Raw genomic sequence first — 18,998 nt, 5'->3', positions numbered from 1 at the left:
TTTTATTTTTTATGTTATTAATTTTTTAACACATATATCTATTATATAAATAATAACATGTAGTGTACTACCGTCTATTTTGGTCACATTCAAAAATCTTTCTTTACAGACAGCATAATATAATTCTGATTTGGTCGGAGTTTGGTCGAAGTAGATGGCTTGGATCATGCAAGATCCAAAAGTCCAAAGTCAAAATCCCTTGCTGTGTTTGATCCGTGTGCCACGTGTACGATGCTGCGACACAAGTGTGTGGTGGGGCACATAATTTTTGTGTGGTTTTCCTCCTTCAAACCCGATTTCACCACCATTGCGTAATCGGAAAATAAAAGCTCAAAGTTTGAGCAATTACTACCACTGTCGGCAAGGCAGTTAGCACCATGTAGGTAATTTGATTCTTTTTTGTTAACTTTTAATTAATTTTTTTCCATGTTTATTCCGATAATAATTGGGTACTTACTACTCAATTTCGGATTTTGTTCAATAATAAAGTAACATATGTTTTATTGTTTTTAATATTGTAACATTTTATGTTGATACGGACTTGTTAGGTTGCAATAATAGAACATTTTATGTCTATAAGTCCTTGGACACTAAGATTGAAACACAATTGTAATTTTTTGAACACTGAATTATAACCAAAAATGTTTTTCTTACCATCTATTTATGATACCATTTGTATATTTCTCTAATAGAGATGAGACCTATGCGGATCTTACCTCAATTAAAAAAAAGGTACAAGTAAGGGTATAAATAGATGGTAATTATAGTACTACTGCCAGACTTAGAGTTCTGACAGAGGAGAGTTTTGAACAAAACTTTATTCAGAAAACTATTTCGATTTGTTTTGATATGAAACTTGTTTTGATCGAGGCATCGATGTCGGTACTTGGTAGAGAAGAGGCTGTCCTTCAAAGAGAGGAGGAGACGATGAGGAAAGGAACCTTGTCTTCGATCTGGCCAAGACCAAGTGCCAATGCGATACAGGTGAGAGACAACTCGTAGGGACTTGTAACCCGTGTGTAATGATCAGTTATGTATGTCCTCCTCTATATTATACTTGGATCCAAAGTCCATGTCCAGTCCATAATGGAACTAAATCGCATCAAACATCGGATTGGACTTGTATCCATTTTAATTTACTATAACCTATTCTACATGGCCACCAAAACGGGCCGGGGGATGAAGGCTGTGAGGTAATGGTCCTAACTCCAGATCAAATGATGACCTTACATGCCCTAATAGAACCATCTCTGAACCGTGATCATCAAACAATCAAACATCGAATTAAACTTATAGGAACTGGTAACATTTACCAGTCCCAACTAATTGAGGGTTTTTTAGAAGACTTCTTTCACATGATGCACAAAAGATGGGAGTTGCTGTCACTCAAACTGTCTAGATTTGATATGTAGGTCATGAATGGCCGATCTAAATTCGCAACTCAACGGAACTCCGAAGAGCGTTGTAACTGCGATAGCCATTTTTCAGATTCAATTTTATCTCAAACACATGCATTCATACCACTCCAGGTTCCAGCATCCCAGTTTGGTGATGAATGGTTGAATCTTTGAATATGATCACTGCTAGAATTGCAAGACAACAACAACAACAACAACAACAACAACAACAAAGCCTTTTCCTATTAAGTGGGGTTGGCTATGTGAATCCTAGAATGCCATTGCGCTCGGTTTTGTGTCATGTCCTCTGTTAGATCCAAGTACTCTAAGTCTTTTCTTAGGGTCTCTTCCAAAGTTTTCCTAGGTCTTCCTCTACCCCTTCGGCCATGAACCTCTGTCTCGTAGTCACATCTTCGAACTGGAGCGTCAGTAGGCCTTTTTTGCACATGTCCAACCCACTCATTCCTAATCTTATCCTTTCTCATGAGCACACACCTCCAATGAAGCATCCTCATCCCCGCTACACCCATTTTGTGTACGTGTTGATGCTTCACCGCCCAACATTCTGTGCCATACAGCATCGCCGACCTTATTGCCGTCCTATAAAATTTTCCCTTGAGCTTCAGTGATATACGACGGTCACACAACACGCCGGATGCACTCTTCCACTTCATCCATCCCGTTTGTATTCCATATATTCTGTCTTTGATCGGCTTAGGCGAAGACCTTTAGATTCCAACATTTCTCTCCAAAGGTTAAGCTTCGCATTTACCCCTTCCTGAGTTTCATCTATTAACCTTATATCGTCTGCGAAAAGCATACACCAAGGAATAACATCTTGAATATGTCCTGTTAACTCATCAATTACCAATACAAAAAGGTAAGGACTTAAGGATTGTTGATGCACAAAATTAGTGAGGACTTTGGTACAAAAAAAAGTATTAAGTTTGTGACCTTCGCTAGATTGCTCCGGTCATTAGTGTGGATAAGTATGTAAAAGGATAGAGACAGGAGAGAAAACACAAGATGTACGTGGTTCACCCAGATTGGCTACGTCCACGGAGTAGAGGAGTTCTCATTTATTGTGAAGGGTTTACACAAGTACATAGGTTCAAGCTTTCCTTTAGTGGGTACAAGTGAATGATTTAGTACAAATGACATTAGGAAATATTTTGGGAGAATGATCTCCTTTTATAGAAGAGAGTTTCTAGCCTTGTTCTGACATTGACACGTGTCGTGTTGTGATTGGCTTCCGATGTTGACATGTGTCACGCTATGATTAGCTTCTGATGTCGACATATGTCGCTCTGTGATTGGCCTCTTGGTTGGAGGGGAAGCTTCTCGGTTGGGGACTTGCAAGATCCAAGCCGCTGAGTAATCACGAAACTTCTAAGTACCGAAGTGTGGAATCGTCTTCACTTGCCTTATCTGTCTTATAGGTAGATGTAGCATCTTCTCTGGAAGTACTCTTCCTCCGTCCAGGGGTGGTATCTTTAACTGGTGGAGATGCACAAGGTAATGTATCAATTTCACTTAAAGCTTACTTGTAGTTTCAGGCTTAGTCAAGCGCGATACAAACCATGTAGTAGAAGTCCCTTAAGTCGCCGAGCTAGGGGATTTGCTGAAAGAGGTGATAGACAAGGTAAGCAATCAGAGCTCTAAGCAATCAGTCCCAGATCAGAAGTTTAATTTCGAGTTCTGGCTGATTGTTCTCATTCTCCTTATCTTGCAGGCAGCATGAAGGATAAAGAGAAGAAAAGGAGAAGAGATGATATGAGATACTTTTGCTTTTGAAGAAGTAACTTTCCACATACTTATTCTTGAACTGGGCTGGAGGGTTTTTTGGTTACCTACAGAGTATAAGGCCGACTGAAGAATTTGAAGGTCAAAATAAGTCCATCAAATCTAGAGTACGTTCGACCCTGTTGATATGAGATACTTTTGCTGTTGACAAAGTAGTGGAAGTATCGGTACGTGTTCTGTTACACTTGTCTCCACATGCTTCCTTGTATCCTTCGCACTTGCCCTATCTATTCCTCAGGCAGATGTGGTATCTTCTCTGGAAGCATAAGATGTTGAAGATGAGTACTTGAGAGCAATGCCAGGTAAGTAATCAGGTAAGGGTACCAGGCAGTCAGTTCCTGACTGGAAGCTTGATTCCAAATGCTGATTGATTGCTCTCTTTCTCCTTGTCTTGCAGGTAAGAATAAGGCCAAAGGAAAAGACAAGGAAAAAACATGATATGGGATACTCTTGCTTTTAACCCTGATGATATGAGATATTCTTGCTTTGGTGTAGCTTTTTTGCAGAGGTATTATCGGGGGGAAAGAAAGCTGAGTATTTCGAGAGGCTTCGTTGGAAGTGCCCTCTCAGATATGAGGAAGGGTTGAGCATTTTTACAGGTCTGCCTATCTGTTGAGGATGGAGGTCGTCATATATAGGAGTCTCCCTAACAACAAGTAGTAATGCTATTCCTTTACCCTTCTTGGTCATAGCACTGTAGTGGGAGCTTCCAGCTTCATGTGTTTTAACTCTGTCAGAGCACTTTGGAAAAGTGGTATGTGGTATCTGGAAAGCTGATGTTGCGTGTGAAGATTACATACAAGCTTTATCCAAGGAGATCTAGCTCTCGAAGTTGAGAAAGCGATGCTTCTTCGGTTTTCGAATAAGCGATCCTGTCGGGGATCTGGCTCTCGAGATTCGGAGAACGGTGCCTCTTCGATTTTTGAGAAAGCAATCCTGCTGGGAGTCTGGCTCTTGAAATTCGGAGAGCGGTGTCTCTTTGATTTTTGAGAAAGTAATTCGGTTGGGAGTCTGGCTCTCGAGGTTTGGAGGGCGGTGCCTCTTCTATTTTGGAGCAAGCAATCTTGTTGGGAGTGTTTTCTCGAATGTGAGTAAAGGTTGGGCATTTTTGCTAGTCTACCTTGCCACGGAGCACAGAGGTTGACACACAGGGACTTTCCAATTATCCAGCAGTGGTGCTGTTCCTTTACCCTTGTGGGTAATAATATGGTAGCTAAACCTTCAAAATTTATGTGTCTAAACTTTGTTAGTGCTGTTTCTTTGCTATTCTTTTACCCTTCTTGGTCATAGCGATGTAGTGGGAGCTGCAAGCTTCACATGTCTAAACTTTGTCAGAGATCTTTGGCAAAGTTATCTGTGGTACCCATAAGCTGATGTTGCGTGTGGAAAGTGGATGATTGAACAGTAAGATTCACGTGCTTTCTACTTTACCAGAAATCTTCGACAGATTGCCCGTAATTTCTGCAAAGCTGAGTGTGCATGTGACAGGTGTTGACAAGGCTGAGAAAGCAGGTGCCTCTTCGATTTCTGAGATCGGCCCTCGTGGTCTCTGAGCAGCCCAGCTTTTGAGAAAGCAAGCTCCTCTTCGATTTTTTAGATCGGTGATAGGAGCATATTTATGTAACTTAGTTAGCTTGTTTCTTGGCATTTACTTAGTTTAATTCTAGTTATTTTAGTACTTTAAGCTATTTTCGTGTATTTGTAGGTTCAAATAACAAAGTTAGCAACAAAGTGCTATTTGGAACATTTTAGAGCATTTTTTTGGCAAGATTGGATAGTGCAAGCATGGAGACATGAGGATGGACGTTTTTGAAGATTTGAAGGCTAGAAATCAGCATGTATGTGTGCAAGTGTATTGACCTACAACTACAAACATCCATCTACTACACCCATTACATCAACTCATTACCACAACACTCACCCACTACACCCATTACATCCACTCATTACCAAACATCCATCCACTACACCCATTACATCCACTCATTACCAAACACTCACCCACTACACCTATTACATCCACTCATTACCAAACATTCACCCACTACACCCATTACATCCACTCATTACCACAACATACACCACTACCACCTTAATTAGATGGTGATCCTCTCCCTAGCCTATAAATACATCCACCCTTCACCATAACAAGGGAAAAAAAATATCAATCCAAACACATCCATTCATCTTCACATCCATTCCTCCATACAAACAAACCTTCAAACACTTACCAACACCTTGTGTTGTAGCAAAGGAAGGGAAGGAAAGTGCTTGGACGTGCTTGTTGTCCAACTTGGATCATTGGAGCGTTTAGGTGTTTTCTTTCTTTTGTTTCTAATGTTTAAATTCATTTTCTTTCATTTGTTGTAAATATGAGTGGCTAAACCCCTCTTGGCTATGGGTGATTTCAAAGCCATGATTATGTGTGTAATATGATTTGATAAATTCCAGTTATGAACTCTTGAATCGTAAATGCAATTGGCTTAACTATTTGATTGATAACTTATTTGTATTAGTTAATTAAGGGTCGACACTTAATTGGCATGCATAAATCCGTTGCTAGAATATAAGGAAGTTTCACATAATCGTTACAAACTTATATTCACATGTAGTGAAGGTCGCTTATAAACGATCGCGTTAAGTTTAATTCTAGCATGAGTAACATGATGTCATAGTTGCAAGTGCTTTGTGAATGCTTATGATTTTCATTAAACGTAATGATCTTTGATTGTATCTCTATTATGATGTCATGTAGGGAACTTTAGAAGAATGTTTTGGGTTGTTGAATGATGTCATCCAATCCAATAAAACAAGGAAAATCTGAGAGTTAACTAGTGATGTCACGGTTAATTTAGAGCATTGTCGTTCATAATTCAATGAAGTAGTAACTGGAAATCGAGTTATTTGCATACATGTCATGTGTGGAGAAAAAACCTCTAGCTATCTCATCCATCATCTTATTTCTCACATTTGTTTTACAATCTGTCTAATTTTTCATATTTGTTTGTTTGTTTCAACTTTATCCAAATCAAAACCCCCTTTTAGTTTTTTGTTTCAAAGTGTTTCAAATCTGTTTTAATTGCGTTCTTAAGTGTTTTGATTCAAGTAAAAGTCAATTTTCGTCCAAAGTCATTCCTAGTGTCTAGTTTAAGTTTATTTGGTTGTTTTAAGCTGTTTTGAGTATTTTAAGTTTGCTTTGAGTCTTGTGAGTCTTGTTAAGTGTTTTTAAATTTAGTTTTATGTTTTTGAATCAGTTTAGAGGTTATTAGCAAGCCCTCCTAATCCCCGGTCCAGAACGATCCCTACTTATACTTGTACTACAATTGTCAAAAGAGGGTTAAATTTGTGTGTTAAGATAATTTTTGCATCAATCGGCCCTTGTGGTCTTTGAGCAGCCCAGCTTTTGAGAAAGCAAATGCCTCTTCGATCTCTGAGATCGGCCCTCGTGGTTTCTGAGCAGCCCAGCTTTTGAGAAAGTAAACGCCTCTTCGATTTCTGAGCAGGCGTCTCTTCGATTTCTGAAGCTCCGTCGAGTGCAGATTTTTATAGAGGTTGGCATTAAGTTCCAAAGCACACTTGAATCTCCACCAGTAAATGCTCCCTTCTTGCACTTCTAAGATCTTGATTTGTCCGACCTCTTCTTTTTTCAACACCTTTGAAAATGTCTGGCCCTTCCGACCGTCGTTTTGACTTGAACCTTGGTGAAGAGGCAGCCGCGCCTTCTCCAGACAACATATGGCGCCCATCATTCTTATCCCCTACTGGTCCTCTTACCGTTGGGGATTCCGTGATGAAGAATGATATGACCGCTACGGTGGTGGCCAGGAACATTCTCACTTTCAAAGATAACATACTTCTTTCCAAACGGTCTGATGAGTTGGTTGTTAAGGATTCTCTGGCTCTCAGTGTTCAGTGTGTAGGTTCTGTGTCGAATATGGCCCAACGCCTATTTGCTTAAACCCGCCAAGTTGAATCATTGGCGGCTGAAGTGATGAGTCTCAAGCAGAAGATTAGAGGGCTCAAGTATGAGAATAAACAGTTGCATAGGCTCGCACATGACTATGCTACAAACATGAAGAGGAAGCTTGACCAGATGAAGGAATCTGATGGTCAGATTTTACTTGATCATCAGAGGTTTGTGGGTTTGTTCCAAAGGCATTTATTGCCTTCGTCTTCTGGTGCTATACCGCGTAATGAAGCTCTAAATGATCAGCCTTCGATGCCTCTTCCTTCTAGGGTTCTGTCCAGTACTGAGGCTCCGAGTGATCACCCTCCGGTGCCTTCTCTTTCTGAGGCTTTACCGACTGCTGAGACTTCTCCTAAGCAACCTTTGTGAAGGCCCCCTCTTGTTTGTTTATTTTGACTCATGTATATGTACATATTCGTAACTTATCGGAGATATCAATAAATAAGCTTTGCTTCATTTCAACGTATTGTGTTAAATACACCAAAGCATTCTTCACTAAGTTCTTTGAATTTTTCTTTCGTTGAAGCTTGTATGTTGAAGCTTTGTGAGTGAAGCATGTAGGTTGAGGTAGTGTTCCCTTAATTTCTCGAGTGAGGAAAACTTCTCGGTTTGAGACTTGAAAAATCCAAGTCACTGAGTGGGGTCGGCTATATGAATCTTAGAACGCCATTGTGCTCGGTCCTGTGTCATGTCATCCGTTAGATCCAAGTACTCTAAGTCTTTTCTTAGAGTCTCTTCCAAAGTTTTCCTAGGTCTTCCTCTACTCCTTCGGCCCTGAACCTCTATCTCGTAGTCGCATCTTCTAACTAGAGCGTCAGTAGGCCTTCTTTGCACATGTCCAAACCACCGTAACCGATTTTCTCTCAGCTTTCCTACAATTTCGGCTACTCCTACTTTACTTCGGATATCCTCATTCCTAATCTTATCCTTTCTCGTGTGCCCACACATCCAACGAAGCATCCTCATCTCCGCTACACCCATTTTGTGTACGTGTTGATGCTTCACCGCTTAACATTCTGTGCCATACAGAATCACCGGCCTTATTGCCATCCTATAAAAATTTTCCTTGAGCTTCAGTGGCATACGACGGTCACGCAACACGCCGGATGCACTCTTCCACTTCATCCATCCAGCTTGTATTTTATGGTTGAGATCTCCATCTAATTCTCCGTTCTTTTGCAAGATAGATCCTAGGTAGCGAAAGTAGTCGCTCTTTGGTATTTGCTGATCTCCGATCCTCACCCCTAACTCATTTTGGCCTCCATTTGCACTGAACTTGCACTCCATATATTCTGTCTTTGATTGGCTTGAGCGAAGACCTTTAGATTCCAACACTTCTCTTCAAAGGTTAAGCTTCACATTTATCTCTTCCTGAGTTTCATCTATCAACACTATATCGTCTGCGAAAAACATACACCAAGGAATATCATCTTGAATATGTCCTGTTAACTTATCCATTACCAACGCAAAAAGGTAAGAACTTAAGGATGAGCCTTGATGTAATCTTACAGTTATGGGGAAGTTTTCGGTTTATCCTTCATGAGTTTTTACGGCAATCTTTGCTCCTTCATACATATCCTTTATAGCTTGGATATATGCTACTCGTATTCCTTTCTTCTCCAAAATCCTCCAGAGAATGTCTCTTGGGACCCTATCATACGCTTTTTCCAAATCTATAAAGACCATGTGTAAATCATTTTTCCCCTTTCTATATCTTTCCATCAATCTTCGTAAGAGATAGATTGCCTCCATGGTTGAGCGCCCTGGCATGAACCCAAATTGGTTGTCCGAAACCTGTGTCTCTTGCCTCAATCTATGCTCAATGACTCTCTCCTAGAGCTTCATTGTATGACTCATTAGCTTAATACCCCTATAGTTCATGCAATTTTGTACGTCGCCTTTATTCTTGTAGATAGGCACCAAAGTGCTATTTCGCCACTCATTTGGCATTTTCTTCGTTTTCAAAATCCTATTGAAAAGGTCAGTGAGCCATGCTATACTTGTCTCTCCCAAGACTTTCCACACTTCGATCGGTATATCATTTGGGCCCACTGCTTTTCTATGCTTCATCTTCTTCAGAGCTACAACCACTTCTTCATTCCTGATTCGACGATAAAAGGAGTAGTTTCTACACTCTTCTGAGTTACTCAACTCCCCTAAAGTACTCCTTTCATGTCCTTCATTGAAAAGATTATGAAAATAACCTCTCCATCTATCTTTGACCGCGTTCTCTGTAGCAAGAACCTTTCCATCCTCATCCTTGATGAACCTTACTTGGTTTAGGTTCTTTGTCTTCTTTTCCCTTGCTCTAGCTAGTTTATAGATATCAAACTCTCCTTTTTTGGTATCTAGTCGCTTATACATATCGTCATAAGCCACTAACTTAGCTTCTCTCATAGCTTTCTTCGCCTCTTGCTTCGCTCTTCTATACCTTTCACCATGTTCATCGGTCCTATCCTTGTATAAGGCTTTACAACATTCCTTCTTAGCCTTCATCTTTGTTTGTACCTCCTCATTCCACCACCAAGATTCCTTTTGGTGTGGAGCAAAGCCCTTAGGCTCTCCTAATACCTCTTTTGCTACTTTTCGGATACAACTAGCCATGGAATCCCACATTTGGCTAGCTTTCCCCTCTCTATCCCACACATACTAGGTGATTACTTTCTCTTTGAAAATGGCTTGTTTTTCTCCTTTTAGATTCCACCATCTAGTCCTTGGACACTTCCAAGTCTTGTTCTTTTTTCTCACTCTTTTGATATGTACATCCATCACCAACAAGCGATGTTGATTAGTCAAGCTCTCTCCCGGTATAACTTTGCAATCCTTACAAGTTATACGATCCCCTTTCCTCATTAGAAGAAAATCTATTTGTGTTTTTGACGACCCATTCTTGTAGGTGATCACATGTTCTTCTCTCTTCTTAAAGAATGTGTTGGCTAAGAAGAGATCATATGCCATTGCAAAATCCAAGATAGCTTCCCCATCCTCGTTTCTCTCCCCAAAACCATGGCCACCATCAAAACCTCCATAGTTGCCTGTCTCCTTGAAGGATGATTTTGTGAAAACATGTTCATTTGAATAACATCTATAGCATGCAATTAACAATTAAAAGGCAGAATCATGCTTGCATGCATTCAAAAACAAAACATTACCCATGAAATTCAAAGCCTAGTAGATTGGTGAACCATGAATCAACTCAAAACAAAGTGAGTTGAAATTTATACCTTTGTAGATTCCTCTTTGCATAAGCAAAGGCTAATCACCCAAAGAGAGGGCCTTCATTCCTTGCATCTAAAATCTATGGATTTGGATGGATGAAAAGGTTTCTCCAAGTTCTCAAAATTGAGAACCTCTAAGTCTCCACACCAAGGAGAGATTGGAGAAGAAATTAGTGACCTTGGAGTAGTAGTATGGCTAGATACACCCTCCAAGGGGGCCTTCCTCCTAGAGAGAAAAAGGAGAGACATGTTCTCACCAATTTTCTCTAAAAGAAACCCCTTAATGAATTTTAGGCTATAAAGTTCTTTATATAGTCACTTCTATAAATGACCTAAAGAACCAAAAACCCTAATTCAACACATATGGCCGGCCACATTAGGGATTTAGGCTTTTGGGCCTTTGTGAATCTTTATTCATTAAATTGTCATACAACTTAAGTCAATGGGCTTGACGTTCGAAGCCCATTGGGCCTTAAGGTCCAAAATTATCCCGAGGTCTTTAACGAACTTATTCGTTTGATTAATTAACATATTAATTAATCCTTGCCATAAATAATTAAACCTTTTAATTATTCTTACTCATCTCCATTGTTTCTTTAATCTCCACCTTACACGGTGTACGATCCATTAGGTTCCTTTTAGCGAGGCAGTGGGCGATTAAAACTCTTTCAAATCGATTGTGAATTGAAACTTACTTTCAATTCTCCCTTTAGTGATTATACACGTTTAGGGCTTCCACAAACCATGAGTGACACCTAGCAGCATATCATGGTTACCCAAGCTAATCAGAAGAAGTGGAGAACCTATTCAGTTTAGGATTACAAATGCAATACGGTCTTTCTCTAATACAATACTCTTGACCACATTGTTTGGTTTGATAGTTTATTCATGTCTACTATCCAATGTGATTCGTGTGCTTGTATGATTACCTTGAATGTGATTTGGAACGCCTTCCTAAATCTCATTCATACTTTGGCTAAAGATTCTTAATCATATCATAGAGTATTCTCCCTCAAACGGTTTGAAGGTTAGAGATCCCTTGTTGCGCATTCACTTGCCTCAATGGCTAAGTAGCTTAACCCCAACGATGCCGTGGACACCCGCGGATGGGGTGACTTTGACATAATCAAAGATCAAGGACTTAACCACAAGACAGCTGTGATGCCTCAGGTCAAATGACTACTTTGCATTATCCCAACCATGAGTTCTCATGTGACATGAATATGAGAACTCTTCGTTGATCGTGTTCAGTGAACTCATTCTCTATTGAGCACCTACGTACTTGTCTTGATGTCACACACACCAATGACTCGAGACTAGTCACTCTCCCTGAGAGAAGACACAGCACGTACTGATCTTAACGGACTGTCAATGCCCAATTGGCAATCCTATGATCAGGAACGTTTAGGATGTGTCTACGAAAGAATGGTCTCATGAATCTAACTTCTTTAGATCGTATTCTCCCAATCACATATTCCTTGGACTTATCGTTTAAGCATATAACATTTATATGAGACGGCTTAAAACAATAATCTATGCCCTTGATATTAAACTAGATTAGTTTAACATGTGAAATGTCCGTAAAGTATCATCATATGATTGGTTTTAGGGCACATTTCCAACACTCCTTGCCCACGTGTCCATTTAAATCTCATCCTATAAATAACTTCTCCGTCTGAGCAATTCCTTGCACCAAGTCTCCAAGGTCTTCCCAAAATTTCTCATTCGAACTCGTATCCAACCCTACTTGAGGTGCGTATGCACTAATCACATTGATGAGTTCTTGTCCTATTACAATCTTGATTGCCATGATTCTATCTCCTACCCTCTTGACATCTACAACATCTTGTGTCAAGGTCTTGTCCACGATGATGCTAACACCGTTTCTCATTCTATTTGTGCTCGAATACCAGAGTTTAAACCCTGAGTTTTCTAGATCCCTTAAGACCAACCCACTTAGTTTCTTGTAGGCACATAATATTTATCCTTTTCCTCACCATAACTTCCACTACTTCCATAGATTTTCCGGTTAGGGTTCCTATATTCCACGTTCCTAAACGCATTCTACTCTCTTGAACTCTACCCTTCTGTCCTAACTTCTTCAACCTCCCCCGTCTAATAGGATCAAAGTACTTCTTTTGTGTGTCCTGTGTAAAGTTGATAAGAGCATATGCTTCCAAACAACTTTGAGTGGAGTCGTTCGAAAAGAAGTTTCTATGGTCCCCTTGCTCATTTAACATTGCATCCGGGTGCCGATGGAGATACAGCGACCCTTGCTCACTTGTCACTGTGCTCGGGCCACACAGCGTGCCACTTACGGGCGACGCCCTAGCTTTAGCACGATTTCGTTCTGGATTCATTTTCATAAGGATTCGATGTAAACTAGGAGTGCTGTGAAACACCCCAACCCCTCTTTTATATTTTAAAATTGTTTTAAAGTCTTAATTGGTGAGCCCGTGGGGCCCACCTTGTTTATTTTTTTTATGTTTTCTGATCTCTCTCTTCTTCTTCTTCGTCTCACTCTCCCTTAGCTCTCTCCCTCTCAACTCTCCCGTACCTCTCTCCTTCAACCTCTCACATCTCTTTCTTCCCCTGGACTCACTAGGACCGAGTCACCATCGAAGAGAGGCTCGCAACGAACCCCGGACCCTGCCCTGCGAGTTCGACGGCACGGAGTAAGCTCCGGCGAGCACCGCCCCTTTCGAGGCCATTTACGGACAAACCACGGCGAGTTGGCCGGCGTGTAAGGTATCAATCTCTTCGTCTCCTTGAGTACTACAACTTTCCTTTTTGTTTCACTCAATTTTGTTGAGTATTGAAGAAGTTATACTCATTTGAATCTTACCCAGTTTCCGGCGAGTCCGACGGCTTTCGAGGTATTTTCCGGCCAAACCACGGCGAGTTAGACATTGTGTGAGGTATCATTCTCTTCGTCTCTTCAAGGGATACAACTTTCGTTTTTGTCTCGCTTGATTTCGTTGGGTAGTGACAAAGTTATGGCCGTTTAAAGTGGGTTGGTTTTCCGGCCGATTTCCGGCTTTCTCTCCCATTGGGTCCGGCGACCCACCAAAACCCAAGGCTTTGGGCCTTCCCTGCCGAGCCCAGCCCTTTTGTGAGGCCTTAGGGCCAGGCTTTATGTGTGTGTATTAGGTGTGTGTGTGTGTTAGTTGTTTGGGTTTGGGCTTAAGCCCAAACCACCCATTTTCACCCTAAACCCTTTTAACCTTAGAACCCTAAAATCAAAACCAAATAAATCCTAATCCTATTTAACCTAAACCCTAATCCCGATTTCAAGCCTAAAACCCGTTAGACCTAATTTGACCGTTGACCCCCGGTCAACGTTGACTTTAGGGTTAACTTTTCGGGTTTTCGTCCGGGACCCTTCTTAGGGTAATTCGACGTTCTGAATCCGTTTCCAATGTCCGTTTTCCCAAATTCAATTTCTATTATATAGTTTTATTAATTGTACCATTTAATGTACTTAGGGGCAATTATTGTGACGTTTTCATCTTCGCTAGTGGCGCAACTTTTGGCAACTAAGTACGGTGAGTGGACCCCTTCTAAAATTACATGATTTTATAGTAATTGCATAAATGATTAGCATGCCTACGAATTTTGTGAATTGATTTATATCAATCCTGTTTACTGAATTTATTGATTATCGTCTCGTGTTTTGGTGAGGAATTAATTGTTAGCCTATTTTGAGCTATATTTTAATATATAATATTTTCTATAAAAACCATGAACTGGTCGACTATCTGATAGATGACGATAGGATGCTAGAACATGTTTTTGAACCCCTCTTTATAGTGTAGACGATGATCGGTAACCTATGCTATGAAGTGGTTATTTAAGAGAGACGTAAATATTTGTACGTACCTAGTAGACACTATGCCGCCTGGGGCGAGGATCTGGTGTTGGCATTTAGGCCGGGAGAAATAATCCCTAGCTACGGGCTAAGGGACATGAAGAGGCATTGGGCCGGGTGGTAGTTATCTCTGGCTACGGGCGCAGAGACTTAGGTGCAGGCATTGGGTCGGGAGTTATATTTATTTGGTGATCCTACTAGCAGCACACCGCGTTTACGAGACGATTTACGAGATGTTTTACGCGATGATTTATATGATGTTTTTCGCGTTATGGCTTTTGAGATATTTTTGGCATGTTAGGATTTTGTTAAATCCATCACTTATTATGCTAGTAGTTTTCATTATATAACTTTGGGGGTTAGTATGTTTATAACTGTTTTATTATTATTATATATATAAACTTGGTCCACTCACCTTTGTTTTGCGCCCCCATTCAGGACTTAGAATCAAGGCACATAATCCCGGCGTCAAGACACTTCCGCAGCAGCATCTTCGGATCCTCTCGAATGTAGGACTCACTCCTTTATTCATTAAATTTTATCTCAATTCTTTTTAGTGATTAGGTTTAGTTGTATGCTCTGAGCACGTTCCTTAAATTATTAATTCATTGTTTTTAAATTTCTAACCCTTATTTATTTCTTATTCTTAGCTTTTGTATCAATTAATGGCTTTCGTCACCCTCGGGTGTCGGGCAGCACGTGTCTATCCTGGTATTCGGGGAATATCAGGGTTGGGGCGTGTCATGCCGGCTGTTGACTACCTGACGCCCTCCCCCTCCTCCTTTATCCGAGCTTGGGCCCGGCAATGTAAGATAAACTTACACAGACGGAGTTACAATTATTTATGTAAAAGAGATAAAAATCATCGAATGCCAATACGCGGTAGGAAGAAAAAAACCGAAAGAGACTTCGTAAGTGTTCATATCTTTCAGCCCCCATATCTAGCTCAAAACCTGATCAGTAGTCAGTACTCTGTTTCCCAAAGTAATAGAATTTGAGTGTTTCTTTGAACTCAGAACTATCAACTATCTTCGACGTTACTTTTTACAAACTGTTTCATATGTTTTCTCCCCTCTCTCAGTCGACTTGATTCACCCCCACCTTCTCGCTGACTGCCATAGGTAGGTAGGTCGGTAGGTACGGAATCTAATCTTCCGTGATGACTATAACATCGAGCTCCTGTATCTGTTCCATATCCGGCTGCTAAATTCAGCTCTATATATTCATCACCACCCCACCACTGGTAGAATGTAATATTGCATTGATTTGGAGTGTCGTACCCAGCAACTGCACCGTCCTCTATGAGAACATCATACACTCTCTCAATAAGCCGTTGTTCAGTTGCATACTTCCATGGATTCGCATATCCAATTTTGTGATCAACCCCATCATACGTCCTCCTATACATCCACACAACCAAATCCATATCATCCTCCTCTTCTTTTTGGTCGAAAATGAGGTTGTCCTCTGCGACAATTTTTCCTAGATTCTCAAGAACCTCATCATAACTCACCTCAAATATCTTGATTTCTTCATTCGTCCCCTTCGCATAGTATTTGATTATGTACTCACACAGCCCGGGCGTGTATATGTTTTCGATCTCACCCTTGCCCACAAGTAGTAGCCTGACCCCATTGTCTAGTTGCCATGCTGCATTGTAGCCAGATAAGTCAAGACTTCCTACATCAAAAAAATCATGAGTATTCCATGGTCTTCGAATGACATCTACCATTTTATAGTCAGGGTCATCATCACTGTCGTCATCCCCTTCTTGCAGATGATCTCTGCCATCTCCTCCTGCACCATTACTGTCATTAGGATTAGGTTCATGAACAAACTCCTCAAGTGCAGCATCACCATCGTCATCCACTTCTTGCAGATGATCTCCGTCATCTCCTTTGGCACCATTACCGTCATTGCGATTAGGTTCATGAGCAAACTCCTCAAGTGCAGCATCACCTGAGAACAAGTAGTAAAAAGTGTAATTAAAAATGATGGTGAGGTTGTTCAAACTAGTCTGCTTGTGATGAATGTTCTACAATGACAAAAACGCATGCTAAACCTTTATCTCTTATCATCTTAAAGACCAATGCATTATCTTATGTAATTTGAAACGGAGTACAAGTCTCTTATATATTATTGTACAGACTACACCCTCTACAGTTGATGAATCAATGGAAGTATCAGAGCATCATATTCACACAACAAACTAAAAAAGTTTAGAACGGCTCAACAGACTTCAGTTCTGACTGTGTGTGGTATGGATCTCTCTCTCAATGGATGGAATTGAAGTTACCATCTAGGTCAATGGAGCCTGCATTCACAAGTAACATAGTTTGGTTCACAGTCACCTAAACCAATAACCACTACTCCACCTGAAAAGAAGAAAAAGCAGCTAAGAGAACGAATCTGTATACAAAATCTCACAAGTCATAACAGCAACAACAACAACAACAACAAGAAAATAATCAAATTAAAGCGAATCGATCTGGTTTTCGTAAAACTAAGTGGGATTTGCTTACCCATGGGAGTAGTAGAGTGTTTTGAGGACCATGTGTACTCGTGGGTTCAGAATCTGCTCCCTTCAATGCAATACATGAAAGTAATAATCAAATAATTAAACCAAACTGAAACTCTAGTATGTATGTATTGTATTGTATTGTATTTAACACCCATACATACATACATACATACATACATACATACAATCAATAATATATAGCATTACCATGCATATGGAAAAATGAAATCAGCAAACACTAAGCCGAAAGGAGCAAGGAATACCTGTTCTGCAGCTTCCTCTGATATTGGTCATGCTTTCCTTCTCTCCTGCAGCATAAATTCAGATGAAAAATCAATGAGCACCAATATCTGAAGAAAAGAAAGACAAGTTTTTGGTAAAAACAGCAATGTATGATACGTAGTGTTAGGCTTGCCCATTGGGGCTTTGCGAATGAGAAGCCGATCCCATGCTTTTTGCCTCTTTGGACCAGCCAGCATTAATCCAACACTGGAGATTGTGCCACATCATCTTCCCATGAAAATGGGCCTGCGTGCCATCCAAGTCTCTTAACACTAAGAGCAAGTCCACCGGAGGGCTTTTTGCCCAGCACCCAGTGAATTCCCTCCAGCCGACCCAATTGACTGGCACCCAGCCCATGCCAGTCTCTAGCCCAGTCCAAAATTGACTGAGGCGTGGCCAGGTCCATCTGACACCATGCTGACGCCAGCGTGGCGTCAGACGGCATTTTAAATTTTTTTTTGCGCCAGGCATGTGCAGTTGACATGCGCGTGGGCGCGAGTGGCCTACAGGTTGGGCCCGCGTGCAGGCGCACTCACTTCTCACCGAGGAGGCGACATGGCGCGCTATGTGCCGTTGGATTTCCAAAGGTAAAAAAAAATTAAATTTTACTTTTAAAATAGACCGTCCGATCACAGATCAACGGTCCACGTTTTTTCACAAAAAAGTAAAAAAAAAAAAAAGGCCCAACGGTCAGAAATATGACCGTTGGCCACGTGGCAACTCCCTGGCTCTTGGATTTGAATATTTTTCAAATCCAACGGTCCAGATTAATTAACTCTATTAAAATTTATAAAAATTATAAAAAATACATAAAAATTATTAAAAAATACAGAAAATTTAAAAAAAAATACAGAAATTTTTTTTAAAATATTATTATTTTTTCTATAAATACCCAACCCTCATCTTCATCCTTTACACCACATTTCAATATTTTCTACACTTTCTATACTATCTACATTTCAATATTTTCTACAATTTGAGAGAAAAAAATGTCTTCGTGGAAGCTCATTGAAGATGTTACGTTGTGTGAATGTTGGGTTCACACTACTCATGACCCGATTACGGGTAATGAGATGGATAAGCGAGAAATGTGGAGTAAAATTACGAAAGCGTTTTGTGATGTACATGGAAAAGACGCCAGAACTAGTCAAGGTCTTCAAGGTCGTTGGAAAAAACTCAACACATCCTTTACTTGTTGGAAAAACGCCATCTCTCATGCTTCCGGTAACCTCCGTAGTGGGACAAATTTAGCGGATCAGGTGACAATATTTTTATTTATTTATACGCATTCCACCCACATCAATATTTTGATTTAGTTAATTTCGTATGTAATTTTTATGTTATTTCTTATGTAATTTTTATATGCATTCCACCCGCATTTAATTTCTTCTGTAATTTTTATTTAATTTCTTATGTCATTTTTATGTAATTTATATGCATTCCACCCGTATCAATATTTTGAATTTATTTATTTGTGTTACACCCGCATTTTTTAACACTATCTTATCCCACATTTTTATAGACACTACAAGCTCAAGCATTCTACAATTCAAAGAACCAGAACAAATCATTCACTAGATGGGAATGTTGGCAAATTGTCAAAGATTGCCCTAAATACAAAATTGTGGCAACCGGTCCAGAAGTTGTCATGCACGGTATGGGTCTACATAGTTCTCCAGAACCAGATATGGCCGAACAAGAAGCCAACACATTTCAAGACACGGAAGGGACGCCTAAACAAGTGCCTGAGACCCAACCGACTCGTCAGTCCCTCAGGCCTCAAAGTAAAAAGGCATCAAAGAAAAAAGGTAGTTCTTCCAAAAATGACTACACTAAATATATGGAGGAACTTACTCGCCAAGGTGAACTGAACATGGCACGGGAAAAGGCTAGAGATGAGGAAAAAGTTGCTGCTTTGGCAGCAATAATAGCAGCTACTGAG

The sequence above is a fragment of the Malus domestica genome, chromosome 03 (genome assembly GCF_042453785.1).
Source record: "Malus domestica chromosome 03, GDT2T_hap1".
In the NCBI taxonomy this organism is placed as follows: domain Eukaryota; kingdom Viridiplantae; phylum Streptophyta; class Magnoliopsida; order Rosales; family Rosaceae; genus Malus; species Malus domestica.
This window is presented reverse-complemented; position numbering follows the sequence as displayed.